Source organism: Euwallacea similis, unplaced genomic scaffold (genome assembly GCF_039881205.1).
Source record: "Euwallacea similis isolate ESF13 unplaced genomic scaffold, ESF131.1 scaffold_58, whole genome shotgun sequence".
NCBI classification, from domain to species: domain Eukaryota; kingdom Metazoa; phylum Arthropoda; class Insecta; order Coleoptera; family Curculionidae; genus Euwallacea; species Euwallacea similis.
Window position 1 is genome coordinate 214,076 of NW_027098683.1, and position 24,825 is coordinate 238,900.

Below are 24,825 nucleotides of genomic sequence, written 5' to 3' on the forward strand. Positions count from 1 at the left end.
AATTTCGGAAATATTGCACCCTTGTTCGTACAAAAGTACTATATTAGTTTTAATATCTTTGCCCAAATTCGGAGCCATTGCGCCTTAACGATAAACTAAGAAAATACCAAAAAATAAAATTGCCTCAATGAATTGGGCCAGCAATACATGTTTTTGCGCAAAAAGGGGGATCCAACAAAAAGTAATATAGGTCAAGTGTGACAAAAAAGGTATCCGACCCACAGTACCGCAAGCGATTTTGATTTGAAATTGGTCGACCACTTTTGTGGCCGATAGTATAATCTTACAATTTACGAAGCAAAGCCACCTAATCTGCCTTGCTTAGCTAAAAAGCAGTATTTCCAATCTTTACTATTTTAGGAGCTACTAATATTAAGCTCAATCCTAAGATTCACCAATAAATCATTAGTACTTTGATTTGGTTTTTGGTAAAAAATAACAACAAATTTTAATAAAATACTAGGAATTCTATACCCCAAAATAGTTTTTAGGTCAAAATGGCCACTACTGCTTTTTAGCGTTGTACCGTGGGGTGCGTATTTTTCAAAAACAATACGTACATACACTAGCAGTAAATCTTTAACTATCATTACTTCTTTCTTTCCTATTGCCTGATTTTAATATTAAGTATATTATTAATTGTAGAGCAAAAAGTAAGATTTTTGTAATGCTTCCACCGCTGCGCTGGTTTGACTGACGAACGCTAGCAAGTCCGGCAACTACGAAAATATTTTTTATTCATATCGCCTACCGGGGTTTTCTAACGTTTTATGACAATTCTTTTGCGATTTTGCAATCTGCTGTGGAAGTGACATAAGTTCATCTTAGCATACTCATTTGTATGTCAAATTGACATTGTATTTCCAATATTTTTTGTGAAACTCACCATGAGTGTTAATATGTTCAGTAGTTTTTGTGTTAAGCTAGTCTATAATGACGATTCATCTGATTGTACGTCATCAGAAAATGATAATCCTTTGTTGAAATTTTAAACAAGCAAAAAATGGTTCTAATAGAAAGTTTACTATTGAACAAAGTGAAACCAAAAATGAACCACTTATGCAAACATGGTTAGTGACGAATAGCAGGAAAACAAAACTAGCCAAATCAAAAAAAGAGCAGAAGAAGGAAGATAGAAGAAAAAACGTAAAGAAAATTGTATTATAGTTAAAGCAAGCTGAGAGGGTAAGTATAAAGGAAAGTGATGTTTGCATTTTGATAAAGATCATCGACAATATTTAAACGCTCATTATTAGGAAATGGGGTGGAAGGAACGTCAGATATTTATAAGTGCGAATATAAGTTCAAGTCCCATTAAACGTCATCAGAGAACTGATAACAGTAGGAGGCAAAAATCTTTCCTATATTACCTACAAACCGATGTTGGAACTAGGAAGCAAGTATGCAAAATTTTCTTTTTGACCACTTTAGACTATCACCCGAAGAACGACCGAATACAGTGAAACGTCTTATAAGCGGACACTGTTGGTTCCACCTTTTTTGTCCGCTTATGGGAGGTGTCCACTTGTGGGAAGGGTGGAAATAAAAATAAAAAATAATACTGCACATTTTTTTATGGTTTTGAAAGACTAAATTAAAAATAAATTCCAATTCAACATAGCAGCTCACTTATTTGTTAGAGGTAAAAAAATCTGAAATCTTTGATCCTTTCATCGTTTTTTGTTTTTTCTTGAGTAAACAGCTTTGAAAGTGGGATTCCACATTTTTAAGATTTTGAAATGCCACAAAATCTTCCTGTGTAAATATTTTTAAGTCTTCAATCACTTTCAGGGCTTCACTATAAGACTTTATTGAAGAAATTTCAGTGATTATCACTTCCTCATCATTTTCTTGTATATCTTGCACATTTCCTTCTTGTCGGAGCTTCTAATAGTAGATGTAAAGGTACTGGTGCGCAGATTCCGCTTTTTAGCAGGTGGGCCTCTTTTTGGTGGCCGCATAGAGGTTTTTCTCATACCTTCGGCGAGAGTTACAATAAAAGATAAATATGGAATTTTATCTTTTCGCGTCTTAAGTCCATTTATTATTATGGATTATTATCCATGCACTTCTTGCACATACACTAAGGCAAGTATAAAATACTTTTTTCCACCACTTCGCTGATTTTCTGTCTTGTTCGTACAATCCTATAAATTGATCTGCTCTATCAACTCCACCCATTTTTTGTCTGTCTGTAAAATGCAATAGTTTCTGGGCACTCAATTGTTTCTTGCTCTCCAGTTTTATTTTTTTTGTTAACAATAGTCAAATCAGGTTTATGGCAGTTGCTCATTACTAACACTTCTTTGATATATTGCCATTTCACCAATAATCCTATATTTATACATCTAAACGTAGACTGCCCTCTTTGAAGTTTCCCTTGTGTATTAGGTACATTTTTTCTGTTTACCATGCAAGTTACATATTCAACCTCTACAACAACAAAGGATGGGAACCTGTAATGAAGATCCTTTCCCACGAGAATGCAAAACAACTATTTCCTAGGAATCGGCAGAGTCAGCAAACCTACGATATAAATTATAGGAATCACGGAAAAAAGTAGCTTTTTAGTATTCAGAATTAGAATAGTTAGTTGAATGCTCTTTGCGTTTTTTTAAAAATCCCTTTCCGTGGAAAGAAAATCTAACTTGCGTGCTCCCAAAACTGCATAATCCAGAGTTTCTAATAAATTCACACTTGTGAAATATATCTATCAAAGCATAGTACTATATCTTTAGACTTTATTGTAGATGCAAGCATTTCACAACCCTTTCATCAAGAGTTCTTGATCCATCTTGCTCTGAAATAGAAGTCCCTTTGTCAGAATATACAGTGACTCACAAAATTGAGCGTACATATGTTAAAATGATATAATTCCTTAAATAATCATCTGAGATCAACGCATTCAGAAGTTTTTATTGTCTACACTGATGATTGATAATATTCTAGATCATAAAAAAGACAACAAAATATTTGAATATTTTTCTAAATGAAACAACACAATAAGAAAAATGAATACAGCAAATTATAATATAAATAATATAAATTGTAAAATTGTGACATAAAATTGAGCTTACACACCAAATAAATAAACACGCAATTTAGTAAAAAATATAAAGTTCAACTTCAATATTTTGTGGAGTTTCCCTATAATGGCTTGAAGTCGTCGTGGCATTGATTGGATTAATTTAAGAGTATAGTCAGGTGATATTTCCTCCCATGCAGCAAAAATTATATTTTTAAATTCTTTTTTATTTTTGGGGATTTTATTTTGGACTTTATAGTTTTTAATAGGTGCCGTAAATTTTTTATGGAGTTTATGTCAAGACTATGTGGGGGAATTTTCAGCAATTTCGGCACATTATACATATAAGAGTCATTCGCTAACTATTAACACCGTATGCTTCGGGTCATTACCTTCCGGTAATGACACAGCGGTCGTTTTCATAGACTCGGGTTTCCATGTGAGTAAAGCAGTTGGTATTGTCGAATTGAAGATGTCTAACATACACTTGCATATCTTCTCCCATGTATCCTGCGTGAACTTGTGGCCGTTGGAATTGACTAGACTTTCCAAGCAGTTCGTAGCTGAAAAAGTTCGCATATTGCATATGTGAGGACGAAAAGCGCAACTTAGAGACACTCTGTTTACGATTTTTACCTGACTTCGCGAGTTGTTCGTTGTCCTCTTGAACGCACCAGTACAGTTGCGCGTACAGATCCTCCAGCATCAAAGACCCTAACACATCGACTATGGCATATAAGGCGTGGTCATCTACTCAGCTTTCTCGGTATGCTTTTCCGGCAGCTTCACATTGTCGAATATTCGGAATAATATTTTAAACAAATCCTTCCACCAATGCGGTTTGAAACTATCCCCGTACGTCTTAACGATCTCAAATAGCACCATCAACGCTCGTGTTCTAACATCCAGTTTATACCAATTCACTATGCATAACAAGGAAAATAGCAATGGGCATCACCCGCGCACCCAAACTCTGTTTTCTTCGGTTATCGTTATATCGGTTTCCATGCCACCACGCTCTACGAACATAGCGGGTGCAAAAGCTACGTAACATGCACAAAACAGCACAAAACTGGGCTAACCGGATGCCTTCCATAGAAGTATCCAGGAACCTGGCATTACATGCGAATTCTGATAGACATTTGACTGTGTCCTGGAACGAATCAGTCATCGAAGGAAACTGCTTGTCGTACAATTAGGACATTATTTTTCGGGTAGTTTGAAAGGCGATTTCTATAATCACTTCCTCTTTGTCACTGGCGGCTAAGTAGAACACTGAGAAAATATTCTTCCAGTCTGATTTGATGTTGCTGGTCTGAGAGTTGACTATCTATGCCACGCACCTGACCACCATATCTCTTATCGTGGGCTAAACGTTTTTTTTTTATGATATGGTCAAATGGACGGAGAAACTTCTTTTGAAACCGGAAATTAGAAAACTCTTCTTTTTCTATAAATTTCATCGACAGTTGCCTAAAACTGTCAACGGCGAACAAACAAGTATGTATCCTCGTTCTTGCTGCATCCTACTGTATTGAAGTGCTCTCTCAGGTACATCAGATTCTGGATCATTGCAAACGGATTCTGCCCATGTTGCAATAAGACATTTCTATTATTTTCTGAAGGGAGAACATCCGAAGATGTCCCGGATGGGTTAGTTCGTCTAGAGTTACTTGACAGAGGGTTTTGACGAAATCTACTATGGCACCGTCATCGAAGCGGGTTGATCCGGTCTATTGCCACCATAAAACTTTGAGAACTAGTTTGACCTGAAAAATGAAATTTATACCTTGAAGGATTACACAGCGAGATACATTATCAAAGTTCGATAGTACGTGGCATCAAAAATTCTTCATCTCAATGTAATATTTACAGCAGCAAAGGATTTACCTATTCAGTCCTTGTAACTAGGACCAGAGACCCCGTAATTTGGTCCAGACAATAATTCAGACCTGACTCCCGTACCAATAAGTTGGGCCAATTCCAACTGCGATATGCACTTCAAGATATCCAACCAGGACGTTTCCAAATAATTTTCATCCGTATGAGCCACCATTATAAGCGTTTTAATATCTAGTATCAATATTCTTCGCCTTCATGTCCATTATTGGCGAATTGGCTGTGAGCAGCGTGAACCTCGCTAAGGCCTGCACATAGGCGTCTCTTTCCAACGTTATGTGAAATATACAAGCTATCCTTATGGCAAATCGAATTCCGTCTAAACATAGACTAGCCACTTCCGGGTCATCACAGTCCTGTAATCCTACACTGAACGCCGCCAGAAATGATGCCCACGCCATCTTGAACATTGGCCTCACGTGCTCTAGGTGTTTCGCTAAGGTAAACGGAATCTGAACGTAAGACACCGACTCCATAAGGTTCTTCGCCGCAGAGGAAATGGCTTCCATTTCCATGTTAAAGAGGATTTTCCTTCGTTTTTCGCTGTTGATTTGTTGCTTGCCCGGCTTGTTTACGGTATTTTTTAATTTTATTTCATGATCCACAATTTCATCGTAAATCTGCGACAAATATTTCTCAAGTACTTCTTTGCAGTCAGTGCTGCCTCTGTTCAATTTGATGTATTGCTCTTTGGTTATTTTCTTCTTCAATTGAGGGGAGTGCAGGTCTGTTGTTAAGATTATAATGGGACATCCCAGTACCGAAGCTGTGTCGACGCTTGAGAACAGACCGTTGTTCGGGTTGCATTCACAGTATCTGCTCGTGAACTTTTTCATTAGTCTAAAAAGAACGGTGAGAAATGTTGGAACGGGGAGTTTTAAAGGTAAGGAAATGTCGCTTACCGATCCGTCTTTCGCGACTCTCCGGGTAATCTAAAGTCATCTAAAAAATGCCTCAAAGCGGCGACAAAGTCCAACTTAACAAAGTCCATTTGGTCGACGTAAGTATACATAATTTTCTCGTTAAAGTAATCGTTATCGCCCAAAAAACCTGTTCTTCAAATATTGGTCTTATCCAGTCTTTCTTCGGAATGTAAAAATTTTGCAAGTTCTTCTGAAGTACCACCCAGTAGATTATGTTCCTGTAGAGTAAGTTATGCCCTTCCGTAATTTCCTATTGAACATGTAGATGCCGGCATCTCAAACCTATTGAATAAATTTACCTTAGAACTTACCCCGAATATTCATGTTTGGGCGAAAGCAAAAAAAAATTCTGCATAAAATACACAGAAAATTACCAGTTTTCCCCAGGACTTATTTCTTTTTGTTGCTTTAACACCTCCAGTTATTCGGGGGAATCTAAAACTTCTTTATTCTCGCTATCGCTCGAACTCAGGCTATTGGTGCTGCCACCATGGTTTTTCAACGATACGTCGTCTGTCTCTTTAGATTCCTGGGGCTCGCCCACAGTGTTTTGAAGATTCAGATTTACATAAAGGTCCTTACTCCACACCAACATACATTTCATAATGGATACTAAACACTCTAGGCCCTGAAGTTTTGTCGTTTTTTCTTGGTTGGGAGACGCGCCTAATTCTTGTGGGTGTCGTCCTAATAAGAGGTAAGCATTAATATATTAGGTCGTGTAGTATGAAATGAGTAGATTCTCGAAATGCCACATTCAACTGCGAATAACTTCACTCTAAATCTATATTTGGACTTGACTTTTTTATGTGGAAAAGGCACATTCTTCCTCTTTCGATCAGAGTTTAAAGTGTTAAAAATTATTGAAAACTTTTATTTTTATAAAAATTTTTGTGCAGCCATGCAAAATAATGAAATTCGTGTGTTAATGAAATATGAGTTCCACCGTGGAACCACAACAGCTCAGACGGCTCGCAATATTAATGATGTGTTTGGTACTGAAGTCACTTCACAGCAAACAGTATCTCGTTGGTTCATGAAATTTCGTTCTGGCAATTTTGACCTAACAAATGAACCACGTGGACGACCTGAAACTCAAGTGGATAACGATTATCTGAAAGCCGTGGTGGAAGCGAATCCACGTCAAAGTGCAAGCGAATTATCGTTAATATTCAGTGTAACCAAAAAAACAATATTGACTCATTTGGCTGAAATTGGTAAGGTGAAAAAGCTGGACAAGTGGGTACCGCATGAGTTGAGCGACATACAGAAAGAACGACGTCTCGAAGCTTGTGTTTCTTTGTTGTGCCGGTATAATAACGATCCATTTTTGAATCGGATTGTTACTTGTGATGAGAAATGGATCCTATATGACAATACCAGACGTTCATCGCAGTGGTTGGATCAAGATGAACCACCAAAACATTGTGCGAAAAAAAATCTTCGTCAAAAGAAGCTTATGGTGTCCGTTTAGTGGTCCAACGCAGGTGTCATCCATCACATCTTCATGAAACCTGGTGAATCGATTACGGCTGATGTCTACTGCCGACAACTGACCGAAATGATGAGGCAACTGACGATTAAGCAGCCAAGATTAGTCAATCGAAGCGCACCGCTATTGTTGCACGACAACGCTCGGCCACACACCGCACAAGTCACCTTGGCCAAGCTACAGGAGTTGGAATTGGAAACTCTTCGTCATCCACCGTATTCACCCGACTTAGCACCCACTGATTACCATTTCTTTCAAAATTTGGATAACTTCTTGGTAGGGAAAACATTCAACTCCGACGAGGCTGTCAAAGCTGCCTTCCAAGAGTTTATCGACTCCCGGCCTGCAGGCTTTTACAGCAGGGGAATCAATGAACTTCCCGTTAAATGGCAGAAGTGTATTGATAATGGTGGTGCATATTTCGATTGACAATAAAAACATTTCATATGAAAAAAAAATGACTAAAGTTTCAATTCAATTCTACTCATTTCATACTACACGACCTAATAATATAACAAAATAACTTAAATTTACCTTGTGCCACCTTAAATAGATCATTGATAAACCGCTCAAACAAGTTCGCTGCCGCCAAATCACAATCATGGTTAACGTAAATATCCACTACTGACTGGAAATCGCCACAAATCTTCGTCAAAGCCTGGATCACCATCGACCCACTTATGTTCAAACGACGAGTTTGATGTTTCTAAGATGCTCAGGAAAATTTCTTTGAAAAACATCTCAATATGCATGTTCAGGTACAACTTGAAGTTGGAAAATAAGGCCAAAAATATGGCTAGAGGCAGCTTGAACACTGTGGAAATCGAACTGACACCATTCTTGCTCAGAACCACGCAAAGGTACCGTTTCATCTCGGTGATGAACATTTCGTTTGACCGAAAAACCGGACCCACATTTTGTAATATCGACAAAAGCAGCTGCAAAGATAGAATTTTGGATCTGAGTTCGTGAAATTTTGGGTCTAAAGTGCCCTCAGAGAGCGGTGTCATAGATAGTTTGCATAAGGATCGGGATACTAGGATAGCATCTTTTTGAAGTATGTGAGTGAATTTGACAGTAATTGCAGAATCGTTCTCGCTGTTTGTTGTGGGGCTCTCCAGCGAAGAAATTCTGAAAAAAAGTACTTGAGTATTATAAATTTTTGTTGGATTTCTGGAATCTTATTACCTGAAATGATTGAAGACGACACGCTCTTAGTTTCTTCTATAGAATTAACAGATATAGTAGATCTCGAGGTATTTAGCCTACTGTCCACATCCACAATAACGTCATCAATGATCCTGTCCAAAATTTCGACAGCTATTTTCGCAACCTCCTGAAGATGCTAATCCGCTACGCCATCTTTATTATTCTCAGAAGCATCACCGACTTTTTCTCCTTCTTCTATGTTTCCAGAGCCTTCTTTTGCGAATTTCGCCTCTCCATTAGTTATCACAGGGTTTATGGTAAATTCTGAAAAGCATATTGATAGAGATTTTTTTTCTTTACTTGAAACTTAAAACAATTACTTTCATAAGTGCGTATCAGTGTATTGAAGTGCTCTCTCAGTATTTGCCAGATTTTGACCACTGCAAACAGATTCTACCCATGTTGTAATAAGGAATTTCCACTATTTTCTGAAAGGAGAACATCCGAGGGTGTCCCGGATGAGTTAGTTCGCCTAGAGATACTTGACAGAGGGTTTTGACGAAATCTATTATGGCATCGCCATCGAGGCGGGTTGATCCAGTTTGCTGTCACCACAGCACTTTGGAAACTAGTTTGACCTGAAAAATGAAATTTATACATTGAAGGATGGCACAGTGAGGTACATTATCAAAATTAGAGAGTACATGGTATTAAAAATGCTTCATCTCAATGTAATATTTACAGCAACAAAAGATTTACCTATTCAGTCCTTGTAACTAGGATCAGGGAATCTGTAATCTGACCCAGACAAAAATTCAGAACTGGCTCCCGTACCAATAAGTTTCTCCAACTGCCATATATTTTAATAGAAGACACAATGATTAAAGTTCGTTATTGACTTGTTTAATTAGCTATAACCGTTTTCATGAGAATAAGAAACAATGTTAGAGAAGGAAATATAGTGGGAGACTCAGCGAGGCCTCTACCCTGAGACCAGTAAAAGGCCTTAGTATTTACTACACATTTTGTATAATTCAATCTCCCAAAAAAACTGTTTATAGGGAGTCTGGAACGGAAACGGAGTCCATCTTTAGTATAGAGACACTAACTGCTTCCCTATCGTGTTTTTCCATTCTCAGTTTTTCTAAAGGTAATGGGTATGTTTCCCAAAGGAAACCTAAGATTCGCCATTCTATTTCATGTAAATAATTTTCGGGGATGCAACAAATTTGTTCAGTGGAGAAAAATGGATGCGCAGCTTCGCACATTCTGGAATATAATTTTGACGCCGCATCCGCAAACCTAACGACAGTGAAGCCCCATGATTTGAGAGACTCTTGATGTTGACTTGCAAATTCCCTAAACTGGTGGTATCTTGAGCTGAGCGTGCGGTCAAAATTTTTTAATTGGGTTTCATTCAGGAAACCTCTCACTGTTATATGTTTGTTCTGTTCAAATATCTCCCAATTTTTCCTTCTCTAAAAGATAACAAGGTTAATTAAATTAATTCACAACAATTAAAGTCACATAAACTTACAATCTCACTGTCCAATTTTTCTAATTTTATTTCATACATCTGGATGGTAATTTGTAGTTCTTTTTTGAGAAGTTGAATTTCGGCATCTTTTCGGACCTTCTGGAGTTCGGCATCGTTTAGGATCTTCTGGAGTTCGGCATCGTTTAGGATCTTCTGGAGTTCGGCATCGTTTAGGACCTTCTGGAGTTCGGCATCTTTTTGCAGTTTCTGGAGTTCGGCATCTTTTTGCAGTTTCTGGAGTTCGGCATCTTTTTGCAGTTTCTGGAGTTCGGCATCTTTTTGCAGTTCCTGGAGTTCGACATCTTTTTGCAGTTTTTGGATTTCTAAATCTTTTTTTAGTAATGAGTTTTCATAAATTAATTTCTCCATGTGCCGAAATTCATCAACTAACTGCGCAGTAGTTTTTTGTAACGCACCTTCCTGAAAACACATTACATTACATTATTTGTATGCATTATTTGCATGTATTTTTTTTTCTCAGCAACTACAGAACGATTTGCTAAAATGATTAGAAATAATAAGAATTATTTATATGATGCATTTTATAATTATTTAACCCTAGCAACAATAGAATTTAAATGACTTGCATATTAAATTAAGGATTTTCACACTTCATTTAAAATGTCATATTTTAAACGCGGTTGGTCCTTTTTTAATAAAATTGTACATTAGGGGGTTTTTGGCGTTACTCTCTCATTAAATGAAAAAAAAATTGCCGTTAAAATTACCCTAATAGTTTTTTCCTTAAAATTGACACCTATTTTTTAGTATAAAAACATACGTCAATGGTAAAACGAAATGATCTTGACCAAATCAAAATCGCAATTTAAAGGTGACTCAAACTTGAAACAAATCGCGTAAGCGATTCATGAAATACGATTGTGGCTGCATGAATCGTGAGACACGCTGTATATAGAACATTTTCTTAGACTATAACATTATACACAGTTGCATTAAAAAATTTGTTAAATTGTCTCATATTCTGGTTTCAATTTTCGACGCTGCCTCTAAGTACTAGCGTTACCATATGGCACACCAGGTAAATCCTAAGAAAATATTGAATTTAAAATATTTATTCACTTATTTAGTTGTAGTTTATTCATAATGGTACCATTTGATACTGTAGGATATCGGCTTTAGCAAATAACACAATTATATAGTTTTATATGATCTATTATCTGCTAAGACCACTTGGAAAGCAAGCCCAAGATGCACTACTATACCATTTTGTATCATCCCTATATGTAAACCATACGACCCCAATAAGGGGACATTAGACCCGTCAACATCACCTTAAATCTCATAGATAGTGTCTATCCTCCACTTTAAATCTAAATATAATAAATCTAAACCTTTATCTTAGTTATAATATTAGTTGAGTTTTTGTGGACTTTAGTAGCTTTAGTGTCCATAACTCAACAGATATCCAAAAATTTCATTATTTTGATTAACTAAAAACTCTGTCTTTGATACCTTAAATAAACGAGCTGTAAGCCTACCATAACTATTATTTTGAATATGAAATATGAAATATGAAATAAAGTTTAATAATTTCAACTCGTTCTGGAATAAAATAAAATATTTTTTACAGTAAAATTGAAATAATTTCAAAAGCAACCAAGCTAAAGGCATGCACAGATTAATTTTATTTTTACCACAAAAAATGCAAAGGATAAAAAAGATTTTTTTTGTCCTGATGGAGATCTTGGTTTTAGTGTCCTTGAAACCACAAATCGTTAGTGAAATAAAATCTAGGTGTCTGTTTCATTAATACCAAAATTACAGGGTTGAGGTTCCTAAAATGGTTTATGCATTAACTGTTCAAGTAAAATCCAACAAATAGGACATCATTAGCAAGATAAGTGTGTGCCCTTTAAAAGGATTTATCACTCAACCCCACTTCCCATTTGAAATTTTAGGGGTGATATTGTCTTCCGCCGGGGGACTGAATATGTGGGTTAGAATTCATGCTTAAAATGTGTCCCTCTCCGAAGCAAAATCGACGTGTTCCCAGCATTTGTGTTTTAAATTGCACAAAAGAAGACAAAGTAAGGTGCATATTTTTCATTGGACCACTCTGTATAACCATATTAATTATGGTATTTTCTCAACTCAGTGCGATAAATATTTAAGAAAATACTTTAACTAAAGTTACTAAAAACGGTTAATACTCACCCAACGTTCACTCTTCCAAGACGAAACTAAAGAACTAAACCCACAAACTAAACGTATGATCGTCGATATTGTACGACCTTGACAACTGATGGCGTTGTTGGGTTTAGAGGTGTGTTTACAAATACCGACTTGGCGTCGATACGGTGATGCGTGTAGCTGGAGCTAACGGGGTAACCAAATAACCCGTTCCTGAATGAACACACTGGAGGCATCAGTATTCTATCCAACGAAGAAACTGATCCTGGACATAAGATACGTGTTTTTCTACGTAACCACTTTATTAACACTGGACTATTTATTTACACTAAAATTATATGGTCATTTTACATATGAACTTATAACACATGTACCACGTGTATAAACAAAAACCATATCACCCTCCAGAATTTAGCACCTTCAGCATCTTTTTATTATATAAAGTCAGGTATTTAGCATAGGATTATTATTATTGTAATAATCATCAGTTAATCTAATTGCTAGTATATCGAGTACAAAATCTTGCCATTTATTGTAACTTTTATTTTATTTTTGAAGTAAATAAATTTTTTTTTAGAAGTTTTCTTTTAATGAAAACTTAACTCTAATATCACAGCTTTGTATAATAATACTAAGGGTGATGCACTTAGTACTTTATCTTAAGAAAGCTTAGAATTATGGAGATATTCCGAATCGAAGGAGCAGACGAGAAAGAAAAAGTTTCAGGGTGTCGTTTGCTTTTTAAAGGCGAACGAACCTTTTCTGTACTTCCGGTACTGGATACCAGTCAAGGGCAATTTGAGTATGTGTCACTTATCGGTGCAAGTTCAGGAGTGAACAGCTTTCGAGTAAGGAATGCACTACAAGGCCGACGCACCTCAATTTGTAAACTGTATCGAATGACAAGCTTGCAAAATATACCTGTCTCTTTTTATACAGTAGCAATAAAGGAGGGAACACATAGCCTGAATTATTCTTTCACATTGCCTTTCTAACACTAATGAAGTTAGATTTTATTTAAAATGTTTATGTTATAATTTCACAATTTTTCTAAAGAATTTTTCGTATCCAAAATGTTACAAAAGTAAAAAATGCGTATAGTACTTCGCACAGTAAACAGTGTCTTCCTTCAGAATCCTTTGCCCCTAACCGATGTAAACCGTCAAATATGTCTCCCCCTTCGCCTGCAAATCCGGTTTAGAAAGAGTTCCAAAGACAGTGTCTCCTCCCTATTTACCCCCATTCAAGTAAAGCCCAATCCCGATGATATTAATGTGAGAGCAGAGCTCACTGACAATCTTAACAAGGCAGATTTGTTGAAAATTTTAAACAAGTTTTTCCAGAATCCCTCCATCGAGCACTCATTAGCAGAAAATGGGTTAGACAGTGAATTCTTCGTCTTCGTATTGGTGTAATATAGTTTCATTGTAGATTACCTTCAACACCAAGCATATGTTAGTTTTCGAAGATATTGCCTAGACGCATCAGATCTGCTTGTTGATTTACATGTAGTAGTAAGTGATATTCTACAGGGCGCACGGAATCATACCGACATTTTCCCTTATTTCTTGCGACATGCCAAACAAATGTTCCCACATTTGGAATGTATGGATGATTTGAAAAAGATCTCAGATCTGTGGTAACTAACATTTGAGTTATTAGTCCTGCTAAGTTATGTAGGAGCATAATTTTCCATATTTGCTTTCAGTAAAACTGCTTTACTAAACTTTCCTTTATTGATTATTATGTACAGATCTCCTGCTAATTGGTACCCTGAAACCAGATTTATAAACAGGAAAATTATCCTTCATGCAGGCCCCACCAACTTAGGCAAGACTTACCATGCCTTTGAATGCTTTATTACAGCAAAATCGGGCGTTTATTGTGGGCCTTTAAAGCTATTGGCCTCAGAAGTTTCTAGCAAATGCAATGACAGAGTTTGTAAGTATTGAAGAATATCTCAGGTTTTAAGGAACCCCATGTGACCTGGTCACAGGAGAAGAGAGAAAATTTGCAGATCCAGCTAAAAATTCCTCAGCCCAAGTTTCTTGTGCAGTTAAAATGACCTTAGTAAACACTCCTTGTAAGTATGGGAATTTTGAATTGTCCCAATTTCTTACTTTAACAGTTTTTGCTTCTACAGCTTGCCAGTTTACTTTCTTGTTTGCTTGCAAAAGTTTTATTTGAAATTCTGAAGTTGACATCTGAACCAGAAGAAGTTGAGTTAAAAAAATATGTCAAATGTGTCGTCAAATATTACAAAAATGGGAAGAAAATAACAACTTTACGAATTTGGTCTTATTTACTGACGCAGCTTCATTTACACGAGATGGGATTATGAATTTACATAATACACACCGATGGGCGAATAAAAATCCTCAGGCCATCGTAGAGTTAAAGCATCAGCGAAAATTTACTGTAAATGTGTGGGCCGGAATTATAGGAAATTTTCTTTTGGGACCTTATTTTTTTGATGAAACACTAAATGGTGCAATGTATTTACATTTTCTTACAAATAACCTTCCAGTCCTATTAGAAGAAGTTCCTTTAGAAACCAGATTAAATATGTGGCTATTACAAGACTGAGCACCACCACATTTTAGTGTAGCTGTACGTGCCCATCTAAACAATACCTTTCCGAACAGATGGATTGGTAGAAATGAGCCGTTGTCTTGGGCACCACGGTCACCTGACTTAAATCCGTTGGACTTTTATTTTTGGAACCATATAAAATCACTAGTGTACAATGAGCCGATCAATAACGTTGAACAACTACACTTTAAAATTAAAAATGGATTTAACCCATCTTGTCCCAAGCATCGAAAAATTTAAAAAAACGAATTTTTTGTTTGTAAATATTTATTTTGTTACATTTAAGAATATATTACATATGTCAAAAAAACTGGAAAAAAATTATGTACAAAAAAAAAATACTGGTGCGTAAACGAACCATTGGGAATACATATGAAATACTGTTTTGGGACACATAAGGATACTACAAATAATTTTAACGAAAATTTATACCATAATGTTACAATCTTACATAAAATAACTAAAATTGAATTATTTTGTACATAAAACTTTATTTCATATAAAAAACAGCATAATATTTCATGGTGCATTAACGCAATTGGTAACAGACGGTTTCATTTTTGATGATACTGTGCAAAGCACGAATTATGTAAATGTACTATCGGCCACAAAAGTGGTCGACCAGTTTCAAATCAAAATCGCTTGCGGTACTGTGGGTCGGATACCTTTTTTGTCACACTTGACCTATATTACTTTTTGTTGGATCCCCCTTTTTGCGCAAAAACATGTATTGCTGGCCCAATTCATTGAGACAATTTTATTTTTTGGTATTTTCTCAATTCATCGTTCAGCTGCAATGCCACCAAGTCTGAGCGATAATATTAAAAATAATATAGTACTTTTGTATGAACAAGGGCGTAATATTTCCGAAATTAGTCGAGAGTTGAATATTAGGGTACGTAATCACATTGTCTTTTTTCAATTAAGGCAACTTTGTCACTGGCTTAAATTTGGGGACGTTTTTTTGTTTATATTGTTACTTCTGACAAGAAATTCATTTTGAGTTGAGCGAAAAGTCTGTGAGATGTCGGCTGTGTTATACAGGGTGACTCTAAAGAGGGTCTTCATAATCGGCGATCAGCAATGAAACTTGCTCTGACAGAGCAACATAAACAGGCCCGCTTAGCATTTTCCCAAGAGTATTTAAATTTCGATTGGGCAAATGCTATTTTTGCTGACGAAAAAACTTTTTGGTCAAGCGAAAACGGCAGGCTACATTTATGGCGACCTCATAATACTCGGTACGATGAACGCTATATTGTATCGAACAGAAGGTCCGGCCGAATACGGGTTAACTTCTATGGGTGGATGTCTGCTGATGGTCCCAGCGAACTGGCAAGTTTTGAAACAAGGGCGAATTCTATTGAGTACGTTCGGATGCTCGACGAAGTTATGCTTCCTTCTGATCGTACTTTGTATCCTGTGGCAGTAATGTCTGTCATCAATTATGTTGATGACAACTCTAGGATACATCGCGCAAACATCGTGAAGGACTGGTATCACGAGCATCCAGACATAAATAATCTTCCCTGGCCTGCATATTCACCAGACCTAAACCCCATAGAAAATTTATGGGGCCTAATGGTTCAAAGGTGGCACAATAATAATGAACGTACTACCGAAGATTTGGTGGCACATTGCAACCAAATCTGGAATGCGGTTAGAGGTTCACCCTTGTGTCAAAACCCTGTGGGTTTAATGGGCCGGAGGCTACAAGACGTCATCGACGCCAATGGGGGAGTAACCCGCTATTAGAATTGTTTATTTTTTATTTATATAAATTTTAAGTTTATTTTCTCTGAATCGTACTGTATTTCCGAAAAAAATGTGTCTTGAAATTTTTTCTTTTAACGTACGCATTACAAAAAACGCCGTTTATCTCATCTTTTGTCTAAAGAACTTTTGCGACATAGAAATCACTACTACATCCTAATTCCCAGCAAAATATTATTGTTAATAAAAGTCTTGAAGTTTAGTAAGTTGTTCTACAGTGTTTTGTAAATTGTTGGTCTTGTTTATAATTGAATTTAACATTTATTTTTTTAGTTTTCATCTTAAACAATTATATAGCCATATCAACTTGTTCAATTTACAAAATTCAATGTTAATATAGTGATGTTTTCATACAATTACTAACCGAATTGATTTATTTGAAATTAACAGCCTGAAAATATCCTTGCAAACTTGATATTAGATGTAAAATTCTAAATTTATTCGCTCGACACAACGTTTTTGTTGTGGATCATTTTTTGTGAACTGATAAGGCGCCTTCGCTCGGAATACGAATTATATGACCATTTCCATAGGTAATAACACATGCCGCGCGTATAAATCATAACACGTTCCAGATTCAGCATCTTCAGCATTTTTATTATATAAAAGCACATTCCATTGGCATTAGAATTAATCATAATTCAGAAGCTCATCCGTGACGTTGTTTCTAGAACCACCATATAATTTTTCAAATATAATCTATATTATTAAATTGTGTTTTTAAAAAGTGAAGTCACTAGGGAGTTAATATAACTGGCGCAGTCGTTCGGATCCTTTCGGTGCACCAATAAAATCGGAAGTTCGGGTGTTCGAGTAGTTACAAGAGAAATTCGTAATATTTTCGTGATCCCGGCAACTCCCGAAAGGCAGCACTTTCTGTATCAACAGTTCAGAAAGGATTAATACAACACGAACCTGGTAATACTGGCCACCATCGTTTTTGGAAAATCCCACAGCGAGGTAACCAGCAGGACATAGTGACAACCGCTAGTGACCACTGCAACCACAATCTGGACAACGTACATCCCCTGCACAAAATTGGCAGAATAGAACTAAAGAAGAAGCTCTGTAAGTTAAGAACTTTAATTCCTAAATTCTGAATGTATAGGTTATCCCAGACTAGTTAATGAAAAAGTTTAAGAAACATAATTTAAGTGATATTACTTATCCGCGCATACGAAACAACTCTGAAGCCAGTACTAATTCCCTTACGGAATATCATATTGATCAACTTTATAGTGAAATATCGCTTCATACTTGTATCACAGATTCTTGTCTTAATAATATAAATATGGCTGATGCTTTGAGGTCCACGGTTACACTATTAAAAACTTTTGACGGAACTTCCGCCAAACTGGAATCATTTATCACCCAAATCGATACATTTCATGCAAGATACTTTAATAATGACGTTTCACAGCAGGAGTATGTATTATTGGCAATAAGATCAAAAATTTTAGAACAAGCTGAAGATTTCCTTTTAACAAGACCCGACTTAATAAGTTGGAATGATATTAAAACAGCACTCAGGCAAAAATTTAGCGATCCGGTAACAAGGGCTAATCTTCAACAACAGCTGATCTTTTTATCCAAAAAAAATGAAACAACTCAAGACTATATCTTTAAACTCAATGCCTTAGTCACTCAAATCAACGCAAAAATTTGTTCGGAAGTTGCAAATGCGGAAGCGCGTCAAATTCTCATTGCCCAAACCGAATTAACCGCCACACAGAACCTCCTAGCAAATATTCCCAATGAATTGCGTACATTGTTAATAGTTCAAAATCCCCAAAATCTTGATCAAGCCACAGATATCATCACTAATTATGAAATTTTGATGAGCCAGAATAGTTTCAAAAGCAATTATTTGTCTCAAAATAAATCTACACCTCACAATCCAATTAGACCAAATTTAATTAATACACAGAATTTTAGAAGTTCAAACGCGCAAAACAATTTTAGAAATTCCCCAAAACCAATGAATTCTTATTCTTCAAATCCCCCACCAGTAAATCGACCATCTCAGTCTCAAACCCAACAAAAATTTATTCCACGAAACCAATTCCCGAATTACAGGAATCAACGTCCGAATGTTAATAGACAGTACCCCCAACCAATGTCAGGAGTAAGTTCTTATGTGCCACAGACTCATAAGAGTTTTGTTCAAAATAGAGGACAACAAAATCCCTTTCAACGCCAATTTCGGCAACCATTTCTTCCGACCCAACCAAAGTATACGTTTCAGGAATTGACTCATCTGGAAGATAACCAGGAATCCGATTTCGAAAATTTCAGTCCAGATAATAATTACCAAACCCCTAAAGAGAAATCTACTGACTTACTTGACGAACTGGAAAATTTTCAAATAGCAGCCTCGACTCACACAAGTTACGGATAGACATAAACAGTCTCCAGGTCAATAAACTACCTTACATCGAAATCCCTACTCATCAAATTAAGCTGTTAATTGACACAGGTTCACATGCATCCCTCCTAAGACCCTCATTAGCAGAAGAATTATTCCCTGATAAAATAAGACCCTATACGAGTACTCTACAAACTTGCACCGGTACAAAGAAAACCACTCAAAAAGCAAAAGCATCAAAAGGCAAAAATCGCTTTACTCTCATGTTATGGAATATTGGAAGTTATTGATTTTGTCCTATACCCCTTCCATGAATTCTATGATGGAATTTTAGGAATAAAAGACCTCTGCAGATTAAAACTCGATATAGATCTCAAAAATCAGTTATTAAAAAATAATTATTTAGAAATCCCTTTCAAATATAGACAAAATTTCGAACATCATAAGATTGAAATCCCACCTCGAACTTTACAAAAAACACTTGTCAAAACAACATTGCCAAATGATTCAACGTGGATAGTAAACCACTTTTGTAATAAGGATATTGAAATACAACCTACCTTGATAACAGTTCATAATCAGAGTTATGTCGTAGACATCCTTAATTATTCAAATAAACACGTTACTATTGAATATGATATAGGTGATAATTTACCGCTAGAACCCATAGAAGTGAACAATTATGAATTTTTTTATTGGGAAACGAAAGGTAAAATCCAGAACCCTGTTAAATCGGAAAATATGAATAAATATTTAAAATCCCTTATAAGACATGAGCATTTAAATTCTGAGGAACAAACTCAACTTTTCAAACTATTAAACTCATACCAACAAGTTCTGTACAAACCAGGAGACACTTTAACTTTCTCTAGTCAAGTAAAACATGTTATAAATACTACAGATGAGATACCGGTGCATACAAAAAATTACCGCTATCCATATGTTCAAAAGGAAGTGATTAAAAGCCAAATTAGTCAAATGCTACAAGATGGAATTATCCAGCCCTCTCATTCTCCTTGGAGTTCGCCAGTCTGGATAGTACCAAAGAAGATGGACGCCTCAGGCAAAAGAAAATGGAGAATAGTTATCGATTACCGAAAATTGAACGAGAAAACCATAGATGATAGATATCCGTTGCCTAACATCACCGAAATTTCAGATAAACTAGGAAGAAGCCAATACTTCTCTACGTTAGATCTTGCTAGCGGGTTTCATCAAATAGAAATGGACCCAAAGAGCATACCCAAAACAGCTTTTAATGTAGAAAACGGGCACTACGAGTTTACACGTATGCCATTTGGACTAAAAAATGTTCCGTCAACGTTTCAACGCGCAATGGACAACGTTCTCCGCGGTTTGCAAGGAAAAATTTGCCTAGTGTATATGGATGACATAATCATCTATTCTACTAGTCTTCAAGAGCACATAACTTCATTAAAAACAGTTTTTGACCGACTCAATAATTATAATATGAAAATACAACTGGACAAATCCGAATTTCTCCAAAAAACGGTAGAATTCCTAGGCCATATCATCACTCCCGACGGTATAAAACCCAATCCCAAGAAAATCAGTGCAATAAAAAACTTTAAAACCCCAAGTACATCTAAAGAAATAAAATCATTCCTTGGACTTGTAGGTTATTACCGAAAATTCATCAAAAATTTCGCCAAATTAACTAAACCCCTAACCCAATGTTTAAAGAAGGGCGCAAAAATTATTCATGATAAACCATTCTTAGACTCATTTAACCTTTGTAAAGATCTCCTAACCAATGACCCCATACTTCAATACCCTGACTTCAAAAAACCCTTTGTTTTGACAACAGATGCCTCTGACTATGCCATAGGAGCCGTATTGTCGCAAGGAGCTATAGGGAAAGACCTACCTATCTCATTCGCAAGTCGAACACTCAATCCGGCGGAATGTAATTATTCTACAATTGAAAAAGAGCTTTTAGCCATCGTCTGGGCTACGAAATATTTCAGGCCATATCTCTTTGGTAGGAAATTCACGATCGTAACTGATCATAAACCTCTTCAGTGGTTATTTTCACTTAAAGAACCTAATTCAAAATTAGTACGTTGGCGATTAAAGTTACAGGAATATGATTACGAAATCCATTACAAAAAAGGAAAACAAAACTTAAATGCAGATGCTCTTTCTCGCCCCCCTAGAGAAGTAAACCCAATGGAAGAAATAGAACCTCCATTGACACATGCTTCAGGAGTAGCAGAAACAAAGAAAAACCCTGAGGATCAGTATTTATGGCATGAAAAAATCAAACACTTCTTTGAATCTCAAGAAAATTTACCTGAAAGACCCCTGTTTAATAAGCCACGCAAGAAAATAGCATGCCCTCAGAGCCTAGCTAAACCTAAAATTAAAATTTTATCAGACATACAAGTTAAACCCCCAAAGGAAAACCCTACAATACAACAACCAATTGAGAAAAATGTTTCAAACAGTTCAAGCACATTGACCGCCAAGGAATCTAAAAGTAGTGAAACAGAAACCATTCACACATCACTTGAAAATCCCATTCTAGGAGCCCCTTACGTATATAAGTGCGTCAATGCATACAAAAATCAGATTATATTTAAATGGACTACAAAAGAAACCCCATACACTACTACCCAAAAATTATTCAACACGAAACAAAGAAAAATAATCTTTATTAATGAAACTCCAATAACGGAAGAAATTCAAAAAATTCTCATAGAACAATTGCCACCAAATACCTATTGTTTACATTTTCCTCAAAAGGAATTAGAACCCTTGATAATTAAAATTTTTCAGGAAACCTTTACAAATAACGCTCATACACTAGTCATATCCAATACCTTATTAGAAGATGTAACGGATCCCGATGAACAGAGAGAAGTAATCGAGAGATACCATACGACAAAGACGTCACATCGAGGTATAAGTGAAAACATCACGAACATCAAGCAAAGATATTATTGGCCTAACCTGGAAAAAGACGTTATAAACTACATTAACACATGCGAAACCTGCCAAAAAACCAAGTACGATAGACATCCTCACAAGATCATATATAAACCTACACCAACCGGCAATAAACCATTCGAACATCTTTATATGGACACATATTCGGTTTCACATCAGAAATATTTAACTATAATAGATAATTTTTCTAAATTCGCAGCGGCCTACCCCACAAGTGAAACTTCTATCGAAGTTTGTCAAAATCTAATTAACTTCTTTGCGCATCACGGTACACCCTCTAAAATAACGATGGATAATGCGAAGATATTCAAGAGTTTTCTGATCCAAGACCTTTGTAAAACATATAAAATCGAACTGCACTACACTACACCATATAACCCAAATTCAAATTCCCCGATAGAAAGATTCCATTCGACTCTCAAGGAAAGTCTCATTGCCCTCCGTGATACTCATCGATCTAAAACTATCTCAGAACTAGTAAATCTTGCCGTACTGAACTACAATAATAGCATTCACTCGTCCCATGATTATACCCCTTTTCAAATCATGAAAGGCAATCTCAATTATCAACTTAATTTTGAAAAGAACCTTAACCAATTACAAACAGATTATATATATGAATTATCCAATATTTTCAAAGAACTAAACAACTCAATTAACTTAAAACTAAATGCAAAAAAAGCCAATGTGTTAGCTAAGCTTAACAGAAATCGGGAAGACGATCCTGAAATAGCAGTAGGAACTAAACAATTAATAAATACCCCTAAAAAATTACCAGATAAATTACGACCCAAATACGCAGTAGTCACTTTTCAAAATCAAAGACATCCAAAAGACATTAAACGAAAATGTTTTCAGAAAAATGAAGATGAAAATTATCCTAGTACTTCTACCGGTATTCGCTAGGACCCAGTACCAAATTGAGGAGATCATCAACCCCCTCCTACCACTGGACATAGGACCGACTTATATCATTGACAACTTACATCATGTATACTATCACATAAATCTGACAAATATTCGTAATTGTCTAAAATCAACTAAGCAAACCCTTCTTTTACTAAACGCAACCCTGCACGTAACGGAAACAAATCATAATGCACCGTTAGAAACAAGACTCAATAATTTGTTAATTCAAATTAACCTAATGGAAATGTTTATTAAACATTATTCAATGCCATTAAATAGAACTAAAAGAGGACTCGTCAATTTAGTAGGAAAAATCCAAAAATATCTGTATGGAACTCTTGATTCTGACGATGGAGAGCGTTATGATTCCTATATCAAAACGCTTCAAACAAATCAAAAAATTGTGCAACAAGATATCGCATCAACGCAAACTATACTTAAACGATTAAGCAAGGACGTTGATACACAGCTGACTACTATCTTGGAAAACCAGCATACCTTGCAGGAACGCGTCACTAACCTTACTCAATTAGCACAAGCATCGTCAGTAGCCATTCATTTTATTATACTCCTCGACAATTTAGACAGTAATCTTCAAATTATTAACAATATCTGCGAAAACGTACAAACTGCAATAGATTTTGCAAAAGTAAATGTCCTACATCACAGCATCTTTAAATACAGAGAATTGAAATTACTTTTAAAACATTTCAAGCCTGAAACTAAGATCCCCTTTGATAACTTTATTAGTTATTATGAAATAGCCCATGCTGACGTGACCATAAAACACGATCTGGTCATATTTCATATATCAATTCCTCTAGTAACAGGCGAACCCTATGCTCTTTACCAACTTTATTCGATACCCCTCAACAACCACATAATGGCAATATCAAATCCTTATCTTGTACGCTCTAAAAATAATTCCTTCAATCTAAAAAATAAATGTCCTAAAATAGAAGGCTTATTCCTTTGCAATCAAAATATCCTGCATACGGATGAGCAATGCATTATAGAAACGATCAAGCTCACAAATCATTGCCCTATGACACCAATAATCTATAACAAATCATCTGTCACCCAACTGACGGACAACTCGATTCTTGTAATTCCAGCCTCTCATGAAATTGTGGAATTCCACTGTCCAAATCAGCAGACTATAGAAACCCTTAGACAAGCATCCCTTATAATCCCTGCAGAATGTCAAACCAAAATTATGAACAAAACCTATGCAATTCAAAAGCCTGAGATAATTACTTTGCGTTTGAAATTACCAGCAATTCATATTAATGAAGATTTAAAGAAAAAAATTGAACCTCTGAATCTCAAAGAAGTCAATCTGGACAGTCTGCATAAGGACCTAGAAATTGCGAAACAATTAACAATGCACCAACTTAAGGACTTTAATGTAATAAATACCAGCATATCTGTTAGTTCTGTAATTATTGTGATTATTGTATTCACTATTTTAGGAATCATTTGTTATTATTACTATTATAGACCTAAGAAAACTGTAAAAATGGCCATAGAATTAGCACCTCTCGAAAATAAACCCTTATTTTCTCAAACCTAAGGAGGGAGGAATTATATGACCATTTCCATAGGTAATAACACATGCCGCGCGTGTAAATCATAACACGTTCCAGATTCAGCATCTTCAGCATTTTTATTATATAAAAGCACATTCCATTGGCATTAGAATTAATCATAATTCAGAAGCTCATCCGTGACGTTGTTTCTAGAACCACCATATAATTTTTCAAATATAATCTATTAGGTTGTTCGGAAAGTAATTTCGTTTTTTCCCGACAGAGGATTTAATGGTATTTTTTTGCACTTAACCTCACACTTAAGCCATATAATTTTTATATGCTTTGAGAGCTCATATAACAAGGCTTGTGTGTGAAACATTTCAATTAATTCTACGCAGTAGTTTTTGGTTGGTGCCCTTTTAAATATGGAGAGCGATAAGCAGCATTTTCGACATATCCTACTGTTTTACTACAGAAAGGGTAAAAATGCTGTTCAAGCCAGAAAGAA

At 35.9% G+C, this 24,825-nt stretch overlaps 1 long non-coding RNA gene and 1 pseudogene across 3 annotated transcripts; one reads left to right on the plus strand and one right to left on the minus strand.

Moving 5' to 3' along the window:
- Positions 1 to 2,834: 2,834 nt before the first annotated feature.
- On the minus strand, positions 2,835 to 12,412 carry LOC136419028 (brefeldin A-inhibited guanine nucleotide-exchange protein 1-like; annotated as a pseudogene).
- A 787-nt stretch (positions 12,413 to 13,199) lies between these two features.
- LOC136419033 (uncharacterized) lies at positions 13,200 to 16,834 on the plus strand. 3 transcript variants are annotated; one of them, XR_010753053.1, is made up of 4 exons: positions 13,200 to 13,562; positions 13,608 to 13,815; positions 13,930 to 14,259; positions 14,320 to 16,834. It is a non-coding gene; the product is annotated as an uncharacterized lncRNA (long non-coding RNA). The 3 variants fall into 3 exon arrangements; XR_010753052.1 differs by having other exon boundaries at positions 13,930 to 16,834; XR_010753054.1 differs by having other exon boundaries at positions 13,200 to 13,554; positions 13,930 to 16,834.
- The last annotated feature ends 7,991 nt before the right edge of the window (positions 16,835 to 24,825 follow it).